Genomic DNA, 15,740 nt, shown 5'->3' with positions numbered 1-15,740 from the left:
AGCCACTCCCCGCCTCTGCAGGAGGCCTTCCAACACTAGCAGGTAGGTCTGGTTCAGTCTCCCCCAGTGTCACTACTCCTTCCCCTGGGTCCCGATGCGCACACTATTTTGTGTGTGCCCTCCAAGAGTGGGGTCTCTGTTTCCCCCAGTCCTGTTGAAGTCCTGCAATCAATTTCCACTAGGCTTCACAGTCTGATTCTCTAAGAATTCCTCCTCCCGTTGCTGGACCCCCAGGTTGGGAAGCCTGACGTGGGGCTCAGAATCTTCACTCCTGTGGGTGGAATTCTGTGGTATAAGTGTTCACCAGTCTGTGAGTCACCCACCCACCAGTTATGGGATTTGATTTTACTCTGATTGCGCCCCTCCTACCATCTCATTGTGGCTTCTTTGTCTTTGGATGTGGGGTATCTTTTTTGGTGAGTTCCGGTGTCTTCCTGTTGATGATTGTACAGCAGCTAGTTGTGATTCTGGTGTTCTTGCAAGAGGGAGTGAGAGCACGGCCTTGTATTCCGCCATCTTGGTTCCTCTTCCTCCTTCTCACAGCCCCAGGCATTTCTTGGCTTATGGCCTGAATTCATTTTTTTTTTTTTAATTTTATTTATTTATTTATTTATTTTTGGCTGTGTTGGGTCTTCGTTTCTGTGCGAAGGCTTTCTCTAGTTTCGGCAAGCGGGGGCCACTCTTCATCACGGTGCGTGGGCCTCTCACTGTCGCGGTCTCTCTTGTTGCGGACCACGGGCTCCAGACGCGCAGGCTCAGTAGTTGTGGCTCACGGGTTTAGTTGCTCTGCGGCATGTGGGATCCTCCCAGACCAGGGCTCAAACCCGTGTCCCCTGCATTGGCAGGCAGACTCTCAACCACTGTGCCACCAGGGAAGCCTCTGAATTCATTTTTAAGTTCTTTGGATGGAGACTTTAGGGTTCTCTATATAGAGCATCATATCATCTGCAAATAGTGTCAGTTTACCTTTTCCCTTCCAATTTGGATACATTTTTCTTGTCTAATTGCTGTGGCTAGGACTTCCAATACTATGTTAAATAGAAACAGTGAGAGTAGACCTCCTTATTCCTGAATTTAATAGGAAGGCTTTCAGCATTTCACTGTTGAGTAGTTGAGTGTTATGTTGGCTGTGGGTTTGTTATAATGGCCTTTATTATGTTGAGATATGTTCCCTCTACACCCACTTTGATGAGAGTTTTTACCATTAATGGATGTTGAATCTTGTCAAATGCTTTTCTGCATCTATATAGATGATCATGTGGGTTTTGTCTTTCTTTTTCTTGATGTGGTGTATGACACTGATTGATTTGCATTTGTTGAACCATCCTTGTGACCCTGGAATAAATCCAACTTAATCATGGTGTGTAATCGTTTTTACATATTGTTGGATTCTGTTTGCTAATATTTTGTTGAGAATTTTTGCATCTATATTTATCAGAGATATTGCCTTTAATTTTTGTGTGTGTGTGTAATGTCTTTTTCTGGTTTTAGTATCTGGGTAATGTTGGCTTTGTAGAATGAATTTGGGAGTGTTCTCTCCTCTCCAATGTTTTGGAATAGTTTGAGGAAGATAGGTATAAGTTCTGATTTATATGTTAAGAATTCCCCAGTAAACTGTCTTACCAATTCATTTCAACATTTAGTGATCGATCGGTCTGTTCAAATTGTTTTTTCTTGACTCAGTTTTGCAGGCTGTATGTTTCTAGAAATTTGTCCATTTCTTCTAGGTTGTCCAATTTGTTGGCATATAATTGTTCATAGTATTCTCTCCTTTTTTTTTTTTTTGGTATCACTGTGATATTGGTTGCTGTTTCTCGTCTTTCATTTCTTATTTTCATTTGGATCCTCTCTGTTTTTTTGATGAGCTTGGCTAAAGATTTGTCAATTTTGTTTATCTTTTTAGAAAACCAGCTCTTGGTTTCACCTTTTCTATTTTCTTTTTGATCTCTATTTATTTCCTCTCTGATATTTATTATTTCCTTCCTTCTGCTGACCTTAGCCTTTGTTTGTTCTTTTTCTGATACTTTAAGTGGTAGTTTAGGTTGTTTATTTAAGATTTTTATTGTTTTCTTCAGGAAGACCTGTATTGCCATGAACTTCTCTCTCCGAATTGCTGTGCTGCATCCCATAGATTTTGTAATGTTCTGTTTTCAATATCATTTGTCTCAAGGTATTTTCTGATTTCTTCTTTGATTTCATCATTAACCCATTGGTATTTTAGTAGCATGTTGTTTAGTCTCTACATTTTTGGTCTTTTCCTATTTTTCTTTCTGTAGTTGATCTTTAGTTTCATATTGCTGTAGTCAGAAAAGATGCTTGCTGTAATTTTTATCCTCTATTTTTATTGAAGTATAGTTGATGTAAAATGTGTTAATTTTAGGTGTACAGCAGAATGATTCATATATATATATAAATTCAGATTCTTTTCCATTATAGGTTATTATAATGATATTGAATATAGATCCCTGTGCTATACAGTACATCCTTGTTGTTTATCTATTTTATATATAGCAGTGTGTATGTTAATACAAAACTACTAATTTATTCCTCCCTACCCCCTTCCCCTTTAGTAACCATAAGATTGTTTTCTATATCTGTGAGTCTGTTTCTATGTTGTAAATAAGTTCATTTGTATCATTTTTTAGATTCTACAAATAAGTGATATCATATGATATGTGTCTTTGACTTACTTCACTTAGTATTGATAATATCTAGTTCCATCCATGTTGCTGAAAATGACATTATTTCATTCTTTTTTATGGCTGAGTAACATTTCATTGTGTGTGTGTGTGTGTGTGTGTGTATATATATATATATATATATGTCTATATACCACATCTTCTTTATCCATTCATCTGTCAGAGGACACTTAGGTTGCTTCAATATTTATCCTCTTAAATGTGTTAAGGCTTGTTTTGTGACCTAGTATGTGGTCTATCCTGGAGAATATTTTGTGAGCACTTGAAAAGATGTGTATTCTTCTCTTTTTGAATGTATTGTCCTGTATGTATCAATTAAGTCCATTTCATCTGTTATGTCTTTAAGACCTGTGTTGCCTTATTGCTTTTCTGTCTGGATGATCTGTCCATTGATGTCAGTGGGGTGTTAAAGTCCCCTACTATTACTGTGTTATAGCAAATTTCTCTCTCTTTTTTTTTTTGTCTCTTAGTACTTGTTTTATATATTTAGGTGCTCTTGTATTGGGTGTGTATATGTTAACTAGTGTTATACCCACTTCTTGTATTGATCCCTTTATCATTACATAATACCCTTCTTTGTCTTTCATTATAGCCTTTGTTTTAAAGTCTATTGTTTATTATAGACTGATATAAGTATTGTTACCTCTGCTTTCTTGTCATTTCTTTTCATTCCATTTTCATGAAAGATCTTTTTTCAACCCCTCACTTTCAGATTGTGTGTGGCTTTTGCCTTGATGTCTTTTGTCTCTTGTAAGCAGCATGTTGCAGGTTCTTGGCTTTTTTTTTAATCCAATCAGCCGTCCTGTAGTTTGATTGGAGCATTTAGTCCATTGACATTTAAAGTAATTATTGATAGGTATGTATTTATTGTCATTTTATTCTTTGTTTTCCATTTGTTCTTGTAGTTTTTTTTTTATTCATTTCTTCTTCTTTTTGTTTCTCCTTTTATGGTTTGATTATTTTCTTTTGTAGTATGTTTAAGTTCCTTCCTTTTAGGTTTTTGTGAATTTATTGTATGTTTTTGATTTATGATTACCATGGGGTTATGTATGTTTTCCCATAACTATATCTACTTGTTTTAAACTGATAATCATTTAAATTTAAACACATTCTAAGAGATCGACAATTTTTTACTCCCCTCTGACCCATTTTGTGGTTTTGATGGTCTAGTTTATATCTTCATGTTTATCCTTTACTGTTTATTTTAGTTATAGTCACTTTTACAGTTCTTTTGTTGTTGTTATTGTTGTATTTAACCTGTGTACTGGCTTGTTTAAGTGATCTTCAATCTTTACTATAAATTTATTTGTCATTATTATTGGGATTTTCCCTTTCCTACAGTTTCCTGCCTCTTTTCCATTTAGAGAAAACCCTTTAATATTTCTTTTAGGATAGGTTCAGTATTGCTTCATTCTTTCAGTTTTTGCTTGTCTGAGAAATTCTTTATCTCTCCTTCTATTCTAAATGATAATCTTTCTGGGTAGCGTATCCTAGGTTGCAGGTTTTTCCCTTTCAGCACCTTAAATATATCACATCACTCCCTTCTGGCCTGTGAAGTTTCTGCAGAGAAATCAGTTGATAGACTTATGGGGGTTCTCTTTTAAATGACTCTGTCTTTCTCTTGCTGCCTTTATAATTCTCTATCTTTAACTTTTGTCATTTTAATTATGATATCTCTTGGTGTGGGTCTGTTTGGGTTCATCTTGTTTGGAACCCTCTATCTTTCCTGTACATGGATATGTTTCCTTCTTTGGGTGGGGAAATTTTCAGCCATAATTTCTTCAAATACATCTTTGATCCCCTTCCCCCTCTCTTCTCCATCTGAAACCCCTATTATGTGTAAGTTGGCACATTTTATATCATCCCATATATCTCATATGTTGCTTTCATGTTTTTTCATTTTTCTGTCTGCCGTTCTGACTGGGATATTTCTGTTATTCTATTTATCTTCCAGATCACTTATTCATTTTTCTGTGTCATTCAGTTGGCTATTCATTGCTCTACATTGTTTTTTATCTCAGAAATTGAATTATCTATTTTTTTTTACTGGGTCATCTTTACGGTTTCTAGTTCCTTGTTACAGTGCTCTGCATTTATATCAATAACCTTTCTTAATTCAGTTAGAATTTTTATTACCTCCTATTTGAACTTGATGTCTGGTAGACTGATAAGCTCTGTTTAATTATTTAGTCTTCCGGGGTTTTTTGTTGTTTGTTTGTTTGTTGCAAAGCATTGTATTACCAGAGCTCTGGTAGCTTGTATACAGCAGGTATTCAGTACTTTCATACCGGGCACAGCCTTGTATCCCACAAATTTATCTTACAGATATTCTCAAAGGAGTAGATGGAGAGGTGCATAAAGTTTGTGAGCTTGGTGGTGAGACAGTGGCTGAACAGCCAGAGAGATGAAAGAGTGTAGGGCTGGTTAAGTGGGGAAGCAAGAAGAGAGTAATGAGAATGTTCATTTAATGAGTTTCCCCTCCACGCCCCCAACATCCTATCCCCTCCCAAACAACTCATTCAACAATAATCATGTGCTCATTTCTTTGGGGAATAAGGTAAACCTCAGATTACAGAACCAAGGCAAATAATTTTGCAGAATTAGAATGTGTTCATGAAACAAGTCACAATTCAACTGGATTAGACTTCAACATGGAGATGACTGTGTTCCTCCAAATAACCTTCAACTTAGGAAGCTTACACTCCTCCAGTATGTGGAAGGACAATAAATACACTTCCTCCTGCTCTCAGTCCCTGAGGGAAAAGTCTTCTCTCTTGATGGACCAACACTATTTCTTTTTCGCTGTTCTTTTCCTTTCTCCTTTCCTTGGTTTCTGCTTTCCACAAATCTTCTTCAGATGCAGCTGCTCATCCTTAAAGTCCTGATGCTCGTCTCTGTAGAGGCCAAGAAAATATAGTGCTCCCATGAGTGCAAAATAACTGTTGTGATTTAGATACCAGTCATAAGTCTCCTTCCTATTGGCCAAAGGCTGCTCACTAAACAGCTTCACCACTTTCATGGATTTGGAATCAGTAGGTCTGGCAACTTCACCAAACAACTGGGCACTCAGATGACTCATGTGAAAGGTGTATTCTGAAACTGAAGACATTTCTTGAGCAGCAAGGAGAAAGAGTCCCTAGTCATGACCTTCCTCTCCTTCACACCCCTTCTTTCAGGGGTTTTGTCTTGCTCTTTTAATTGGGAATAGTTCCTCTGCCTTTTATTTTACTTAACTTTCTCTGTCTTTATGAATTTAGGAGAAATAGTTATCTATTGTGTTCTTGAAGGGGTATTTTTATGTGGGAGCATCCCTATGTAGACTGTGTGTATCCAGTGTCTTTGGTGCAAGGGCTGTTTTTGATGTGGATCCCAACCTTGTCTTTCTTCAGGGTGCACTGGTCACTTTCAATTTGATAGGGGGTGTAGTTAGTATTGGAGGATCTAAAGTCTTCACAGGGTGTCAGGTGGGACTTCCTCTCTGCTCTGTGACCGTCACTGCCCTGTCACTGCTCCCCAGTTGCCTGAGCAGAAGCCCTGAGGATTGGGATTGAACAAGCTCTGTTCCCTTTGAGTGCATATTTTGCCTCAAAGAAGGGGAGTGCTGAAGTGAGATTCATGCACTCAGAGCCCTGATTTGCTACATGTACAGGTGTCCATGGCTCAGCTCAGATGCAGCCCAAGGTTGGGTCTCTTCCCCTGTTATGGTCACCCCAGATCTAGTGCAAGTTTGTGGTGTGAAGTGGGTAGGGCAGGATCATACATTAGGCTGGGGCTGGGGGTCAGTGTGTTGTGGCTGCAGGAATTGAGGTGGCTGTGTTGCTGTCAGAGGTCAGTGCCAATCACGTTGGCACTGATTGAGCTACCACCAAAGTTTGCTGCCAGTGCCCTGCCTGGATCATACCCCAGAGTCTCCCAAGCCTCCTCTGAATCCCTAGATTGAGTCTTCTCCCAAAAAGCTGTCTGTACAAGTTCCAGTGCCAAGCTGCGGCATGGAGTATGCGGGGCCAGAGCATTTGCTCACCTGGGAGTGGGACTCTGGCTGCTGACATGGTGGTTCCCCAGGTGCTGCTTGAGTAAGCACCAACAATGGTTGTCATCATCCCACACCCTGGGCCATCCCTGTATCCCTAGATTGAGTCTTTTCCCAGGGCCTGTCTGCCCCAGATCCAGTGCCAAGCTGTGGCGTGGAGTGGGTTTGGCCAGAGCATTCACTCAGTTGGGAACAGGGGACCTTGGTGTGCTGGTCACAGTGGTTCCTGTGGTGCTGTTTGGGTAAGCGCTGACAATGGTCACAGCTGCTCCACCTGGACCACACCTCAGGCCCCTGGGCTATCTCTGCATAGCCAGACCAAGTCTTTTCCCAGTGGCCTAGATCCCACACCCCACTCAGATTGGGGAACACCTCTAGGTGGCAGCCAGCTGCCAGTACAGAGCTCTTTTTGCCCTGTTGACAAGCTGCACACTGTTCGTGTGCAACCGTACACTGTTCGTGAGTGGAGTCTAGGCTTTTCCAGTCCCATCTGTCTCAGTGTTTCTCCCAGCAGCCAGGGGAGCTTGTATCCTCTGTGTAGAACCTTAGGACTGGGACGCCCAGTCTGTGGCTCGACCCACTCACTCCCCCAGGGTGAGGGTCTGCCTGAGTGGACCTTCTTTTCCTTACAGATCCTTCTCAGGGTGCAAGTCCCAACACTTTGCCTTTTTTCCATCCTACCCCGTTACATGGAAAACTTTTTTGCAGCTTTTGTTGTATAGGAGTTCTTTGCCAGTTTTCCAGTTAGTTTCTGTGAGAATTATTCCATATGTAGATGTAGTTTTGATGTGGGTGTAGGGGGAGGTGAGCTCCATGTCTTCCTATTCCACCATATTGATCCAGCCTTCTCTCAGACTTTTTTTTTTTTTGTATTTATTTATTTATTTTTGGCCGTGCTGGGTCTTCGTTTCTGTGTGAGGGCTTTCTCTAGTTGTGGCGAGCGGGGGCCACTCTTCATCGCGGTGCGAGGGCCTCTCACTATCGCGGCCTCTCCTTGCGGAGCACAGGCTCCAGACCCGCAGGCTCAGTAGTTGTGGCTCACGGTCCTAGTTGCTCCGCGGCATGTGGGATCTTCCCAGACCAGGGCTCGAACCCGTGTTCCCCTGCATTGGCAGGAGGATTCTCAACCACTGTGCCACCAGGGAAGCCCCCAGACTTTTGAACATAGATTGCAGAATCAAGATTCACTTCCACCCTGTACTGGGTAATGTTGGGCAAATCACTTAAGTTCTCTGTGATGTAGTTACACCATGAGTCATATGAAGGTAGTAAAATTACTTTCCTTATACGTTTATTTTTAAAATAATGTGAATTAATATTAAAAATGCTTAGAACAGTGGCTCACATATAGCAAGAGCTATATATATGTGTGCTATTTTAAAATACAATTACATAGCAAGAATAAATTCCAATAAGGTATGCTTTATACAGTATAAAAAGATAGAATTGTGTTTGAGCTCTTATAGACTCAAAAGAGAGAGGCAGGAGATGATTTTGTGTGTGTGTGTGCTCGTGCATGTGCATGTGTGTATGTGTATGTTTGTCTATTTTGGCTCCTTCTTTAATATAGCAACTCTAGTTCACACTCCATTTCGCTAAATGAAAGATGTTTACACTTCCTTTAAGGCTGTTGCTCTTGCAGTCCCTCTGGCAGCAGATATAAGAGAATAACATCCTGCTTTGTGTGGCCAAAGATACCTCGGCTGCAAAAATGTTGTGCTGAATGCGTTTGAGGAAATAAAGGATGGGCTACTCTCACAAAGACTGTATCATGTTTGAAAGAAGTTTAGTCTTTACCTTTCAATTTTCCATGCAGTTAGCTAGTATCCTGAAACATTCCTCAACTCCCAGAACGCAGTCAGCAGCTTCAGGAACTGGCAACATTTATAAGCTCCAAGTAAGTGGTTTCATTCTGTTGATCCCCAGTTCCAAAGGATACATGCGGGTTTTGGTCACAACTGGAAACATCTGAATTTATATTTTAAGTGGAAACCTCATTTGCCATTTTAATGTATATGAAGATTGTAACAATTTTATGGAAGGGATATCTAAGAGAGTTTTATAAAAGTTAAAGAATCAATAGGTGATTTATTCCAACATTTTCCCCATTCCTCAATGATTTAGCATAAAGGACAGTAAAACTTCTAGTATTTTCATTAGGGTTATAAAAGTAGAACCTCTTCCTGGTCCTGGTCCCAATTCTTTTCAAAATGTTTGGGAAAGAGAGAAGGGAAAAGGACAGTTAGTTCTCTATAAATTAGTTCTTTTTACAATAATTATGTATTAAAACCATCCCAAAACTCGGTGACTTATTTCTGTCATAGTCTGCAGATCTCTAAAGTTGGGCTGATCTTGGCTAGGATAAGTTGGACTTGGCTCCAATATGTAGGTTGGGTTCAGATCTACTTCACATATCTCTTGTCTTCTTTGGACTGGCAGTAATACATATTTAAGGCATTTCCCTTCATACTGAAATATAGGAGTGTGAGAACACAAGCCCAACAGTATAAGCATATTTCAAGGGTCACACCATACTGTTCTCTAATATCCAATTTAAGTCAAAAGTGGGAAAGTACATTCTGCCCACCATAGAATTAAGTTGGGGATGGGTATAAGAGAGGAGTGAATATTTGTTGAAAAATAATTTTGCACAGCTACACGAACAAATCTGGATAACCAACTCAGTTTTCAGAATAAGTAGTACCAGGATGATTGTTTCCAGGGCTTGATATTGGTTCAACTTGTCTTTAAGAAGTATAGACAGGGGACTTCCCTGGTGGTCCAGTGGTTAAGACTCCGTGCTTCCACGGGATGGGACATGGGTTCGATTCCTGCTCAGGGAACTAAGATCCCACATGCTGCAGGGCATGGCAAAACAAAACAAAAAAAAAAAAAAAAAGAAGAAAAAAGAAGTACAGACACATGTACTTTGGGTCCTTTTGTGAGTTCAGATGGAAAATTAAAATATACTCTCTTCTCAAGGCCCTTGGCCCACACACCCCTTGCATCACTATAAACACTTGGTGCCAGAAAATCATCCTTGATTCATGCCTTGGGCCATAAAAACTTAAAACGGCTTCTACTCTTCTCTAAAAACTTATTCTTCAATCTTCTGGCTTCTTCCTACCACAAAACCATAATCCATAATTATCAGAAATCTCTAAATTGCCAATCCAAATAGTTTTACTTTAAGTCTTCTGAACTCAAGAAAGTTTAGTGAGTTATTACTTTATGAACCATAAACTGTAATAGATGGTGGAGATGCAAGACTGAACCACACTGTTATGATCTCTGCTCTCATGGAAAGTAAATATAGTTGGGAATACAGACAGGCTATCGTATATTACCATATGAAAACTTCTGTGATAACAGATGAGCAGAGCAGGCAAGGTAATGGAAGAGAGGTATCAGTAGAAGAAAACTGGGGCTCTGGATTTAGGAAGTGATATCTAAATTGATACCTAAAAGATGGGCGTGATAAAAGGATGGGATGTGTATATGTGAGTGGGTTAGGGTTCTCTAGGCCAAAGAACCCCAAATGTATTGAAGTCAATAAATGTTAAATGCTTGAAAAAATTAAAAAATATAGAATTCATTGGTTCAACTAATTTATCCTTTAACAAATATTTACTGGGTTCCTGGAATGTTCTAGACACAGTTCTAAGTGCTGGGACTCAAGCAGACAAAACACAAAACAACAAAAAAATATTGAGTGTGTGAGATAGTAACAACTCTTCTGGAGAAAATTCAAACAAGAAGGGTAATATAAGTTGTCAGAGTGAAAGTCAGATTCCATTTTAAATAAGTAGGTCAAGGAAAAGCCTCATTAAGAGATCGACTAAAGAGATGAGAGAGCAGGCATACAAAGAATTAGGTGCAGAGCACTCCACGCACAGAAAAGAGCAAGTAAAAGGCTTGCAGTGAAGTAGTCGTTGGTGCATTCCAGGAACAGCTAGGAGGCCTGTGTGATTGAGTAAAGTAAGGAGCAAAAGAGTGATGCAATTTGACCTATGTTTTAATAGGTTCATTCTGACAGCTTGGTGAAAAATAGGATGTAGAAAATGTGTAAGTTAGATAGTATAAATGATGTAACAAACCCCCACATCTCAGGGGCTTAATAAAATATGTATTTATCGTTCATAACAAACCCAATGTGGATGTTTCTGGATGGGCAGGTTTCTTGATCACTCTCTTCCAATTAGTGACACAGGGGTCCATATTCTTTCCATCTTGCAATGGAAGGGTCTTCTGCAAAAAGACTCCACGGTTTCTGGAGAAGAGGAAGAGAGCATAAGAAATGAGTACTGCATAATTAATAACCTTGCCTTCCATGGGCTAGAATTATCCACATGGCTCCACCTATTTGCTAGGAGTCTGGGAAATTTAGTTCTTGGTTGGGCATTCACCTTCAAGTAAAACATACACATAAACCTAGCCATTTCTACCATATGAAATAAGAACAAAGGAAGGAAAATCAGTTTGGAGGTTATTGCAATAATATGTGTGAGAACAGATAGGGATTAGACTAGAAGCCTAACAATGGAAGTGGTTGTAATCTGGATATATTTTGAATATAGCACTAATAGGATATGCTTATTGATTTGATGTGGAGTGAAAAGAAAAGGGGAGAAATCAAGATTGACTTTAAGATATTTGGCCTAGGCAATAGGAAGAACTAAATGTCCATAATAGAGATGATGAAAAGTGTAGACGTTTTCTGGGAGACGATGAAGAATTGTATTTGGATTTGTTAAATTTGACTTGCCTACTAGATATTTAAGGACAGGTATTACCTACTAGATATTTAAGGACAGGTAAGTACTATGCAGTTGGATTTATTAGTATGCAATACATGCGACAAGTCTTGGATGGACATAAACATTGGTGATATATAGCCTATTCATAATATTGGAAGCCATAAGTCTTGAGAAAGCTTAGATGAAAACAGAGAGGTTCAAAAAGAAGTCTTGAAGAAGATGAAAAATCTGCACAGTAAACAGAAGAAAAGCAACTATTAAGGTAGGAGAAAAACTAGTAGATGTGACACTCTGCAAGTCAAATGAAGAAAGTGTTTCAAGGAAAATATCATGACCCATAATGTCTATTGCCAATGATAGGTTCAATAAAATGAGATCTAAAAATTAGCTGTCAGACTTGGGTCTGAAGGTCATTGATTTCCAGTTCTGGTAGAAAGGTGGGTGTAAAAGCCTGATTGGAGTGGGTTCAAAGAAAAAGAGAAACATTGGAGGCAGTGAATATAGACACCTTTTTAGTGAGTTTTGCTGTAAAGGAAAATAGAGAAAGGGACTAGTAGTTATAGGGCAAAATAAAAAGCAGCATTCACTTGTTTTTAGATAAAATGTGGGGCAATTAAGTGCATGTTTGTATGTTATCAGAAATGATCCAGAATGCCAAGGAAAAGTTCATGATTAAAAAGAGGAGAGAACTGGTGGTGTGAGATCCTTCATTATACAAGAAGGTATGAGATCTAATGCCTAAGTAAAGGGTCTGGCCTTAGCCAAGAGCATAGAAAGACGAGGAAAGATTGAGTAGATGGTGGTGGGTGAATAAATATGGCAGTCGGAGTCCCAGGAAGTCTTTTCCAATTGCTTCAGTTCTTGCACTAAAATAGGAAGCAAGGTTGTTATTTAGGTGAGTGATGATGGGGGATGAGTTGCTGAAAATTGAGCAAAAAGAGAAGGTCATAAATAGTCATTTAGGAATGTGAGAGAATGAAAGCACTAGAGGAAAGTAGTGTGATTGCCTGACAACATTAAGGGCCCACTTGAGTTTAAATTAATTAAGATTGAGGCTTTGCCAATTAAGTGCCAGGAGGAGAGAAGAGGGCAAGAGAAATGAGGGTATATGTAAGGAAATGATTACGATAATGGGCCATGGAATTAAGCCGGATATGATAATAAGTAAGGATTTAGGGGAGTGAGGAAAAATGAAAGCATGGTGGGATGTTTGAATGTGTCAAAGAAGTTGGAGTTGAGAAACTAGCTGTAACTCTATGCCATGGTGCTGCAAGAGTGAGAGATTCTGAATTGATATTATGGAAAGAGTTGAATTATTGGTAACAGCAAGGTCTAACATACGACGTTAGGAGTGGATGACTGAAAAAAGGCAGAGGCCAAAATCACTGGAAGGGAGCTCAAGAAATGGAGAGGCTAGGGTATCAGTAGGATCATCTATGACTATGTGGATATTGGAATCCTCAGAAATTACATCAAGAGTGTTATTGAAAAAAATGACAAGCTTACAAATTAAACTTTTAAGCAAGGAGGGAGAGGGACCCATGTCATCTGTTAAAAAAAACCCAAAAAACAAAAAAACCTGTAACATGGAGGGGTACTGGGTGAGATAGTCAGATGATCTGAGTCTCAAAGCTGGGTGTTTTCTGGAAGAAAGGAGAACCTACCACATTCTAGAAGGGAGCTGACTCAATTCTCAATTGTTTAAGGAAGCAACTGAAATCTTGTCTTCCTGATGAATCCAGGAGCCACAGAGCCTGTTAGTTTCTTACCTGTAATTTTCAATATTTTCAGTTTAGAATGTTGTTATATATGCCTATATCAATATATTGTATCACATGAGCATAATAAATACCACACCACGATTGAGAGAGTCACCATCCTGAGTTCAAAGTCCAGTTCTATTAGTGACCAACAATTTACTTCACTTCTCATGTCTCAGCCCCCTTTCAAGTAAAAGTGAAGTAATAAAGTACAAAGCTCAGGGGTTGTTATGAGGACTCCGTGAATTATGTAAAGCCAATGAAGCAAATGCTAAGTTAACTTACACAATATTGAGTTCTCAGACAATTTAATAGTTTAACATACATTGTGAATTTTTAAGAGGGAGCTGTATTATCTGAAAAAGAAGAGATTTGAATCCACCCAGATACACATTTGAATTCTACCTCAGTTTCTTACCAGTTATGCCATATTAGGCAAGTTATTTAATCTTTTAAAAATAGATGCATATATAATATCTATTTTACAGAGTTGATGAGAGTGAGATGGCTTAGAACACAGAAGCTAATTCTTATTTCATGTATGAACTGGATTAGTAAGTTTGTCACTTGATATGTATTATAACATGTAAAGCATATGTTTTAATTATTAGATACAATAATATAATTAATAATCTAGCAGGTTACACAGAACCTTCAGTGGGGGCATATATAAGCAATGGTGGAGTGTAAAAATAGTGATTAAACATTATTCATTTGAATATTATCACAGAAGCATTTTTGGCTAAAATTATTTTTGTCTAAATTATAGATAAGCTATCTATAAGTCATATCATTTCCTACCTGGGGTCCTACTTCACTGAAAAGAAAAAAAAGTTTATCTATTGTGGAACTCCATCTTCCTTTTTGTACTCCCTGTTCCATGTGCCTAAACAGTAAATAGCATAATTTAAAAAAATTATTTTAATGGATGTAAATTTATCCTTTATCCAGATTTAATCCTTGTTAACTCTGGGATGAACAACTGGTTTCTTTCTTCTGACAGGGAATCATGTCCTAAAAATATCCATCAGTCTACAGCCCCTCCTCCATCTCCTGTAACTGTCCCTTTGTTCTGAGCAGTGGTTCCATTATACACTGCTGGAGTATGTATGATACCAACACCTGGAAACACTTTCTTATTCAGGAGTCGAGTGTTTGTTAAGGCTTTGAAGGCTCCAGAGTTCAGTGGGTGTTTATGAGAAGACATCTGAAGGACACACCATTGGCCCCTAGTGTGATAGAGCTGTTTAGATACTATACTCATTATTGGACTGAAACTTCACCAACTATATACAGTTGAGGAAAACTGGGACTTCTCTGAGTTTTGTTTATGAAATAACAGGAATAATTGTTATGACAAAAACATAATGGCTAAAAAAAATGACTGGAAGCTATTCTGAAGAAATAGTTTTCATCTCTCAATAAAATAATCCAGGAAGGATTAGAGGTGAATTCTTTAAGACCACAGATGTTCCTCACTCTTATTAGCACTTTGTAATTTAACTATCCTGCTTGGAACTACACAAAGATGATTTGCAGTATGGATAATGTATAACTTTAGTGTTCAGTAATCACATTATCAGACAATACATAATGTTATTTGTGTTTTACATTTAAAGTGGCATAGAAAGTACTGAGTAAAAGAATTCATCAGAAGTGTTGACAAGATTTTTAATTCCTTCTGTTTCCTTTGGTATTTTTCTTAAATAGGATATATAAGCAATGTAACCCATATGTAAAACACATCTCAGTTTATGTTTATTCTGCTTTTTTATTGCACATTTGAAAATTAATAATTCAATGTTCTAATATTAGCTGTCATCTTAGCTGTGATAAGATTAATAATTCATCAAAATGATATCAAACAAATGGTGCCTTTTTTGTTCTAGATGAGGAGTCCTTTCAGCTTTGAGAAACTACAACTGGTAAATTTATTTCTTTTATTTTAGGTCAAATAATATTTAAACATTTAAGCTATAATTTTAATGTTTTAATTTTAAATATATAAATCTGCATATATCACAAGTGATGCTGAAAAAACAACCTTTCTCTTGTTATAGTTGGTTGTTCCTGCCCTTGCTCATTTCTTGGCAGATAAGCATTCTTTAGAAAAAAGCACAATAAAAGTGTCATGTTTTGGAAAAGTTGAATATAAATGATTTCTTGGGTTCTGGTCGATGTTGTGCTCTGCCTTTTACAGGCTAGAATTCACTGTAGTGAGTGATGGATACAATAGAGTTTGAAACTTTTTCTCTGAGAATAATTATATATTTTCTGAGAAAAGGATTTTTTGTGAATCTATTTGAATGTATTTTAAGTTAAAATATTGTGATCTTAAAATATTTTCAGTTAAAAATGTGATTTTTAAAATACTTGCTTTCAAGATTCTTTATATTTTTCCTCATTTTTTTAAGGAGAGAAACGCTGTCTCTTTCTAATGTATAGTTATTGTTTTGGGGATCCTAGGATTGGGAGTGATAACACAGTTTATTAA

At 38.0% G+C, this 15,740-nt stretch overlaps 1 pseudogene across 1 annotated transcript in view; it reads right to left on the bottom strand.

Moving 5' to 3' along the window:
• Positions 1–579: 579 nt before the first annotated feature.
• Positions 580–15,740, bottom strand: part of LOC309662413 (small ribosomal subunit protein mS33 pseudogene) — a 30,086-nt pseudogene continuing 14,925 nt past the window's right edge. The window contains exon 1 of the transcript in view: positions 580–15,740. This exon is cut by the window's right edge and continues 14,925 nt beyond it. The product of the transcript in view is annotated as a small ribosomal subunit protein mS33 pseudogene (transcript).

This window comes from Balaenoptera physalus (assembly GCF_965194825.1).
Source record: "Balaenoptera physalus genome assembly, chromosome: 6".
In the NCBI taxonomy this organism is placed as follows: domain Eukaryota; kingdom Metazoa; phylum Chordata; class Mammalia; order Artiodactyla; family Balaenopteridae; genus Balaenoptera; species Balaenoptera physalus.
Note: the sequence above shows the minus strand (reverse complement) of the source record. Positions and strands in the feature narration are given on the sequence as shown.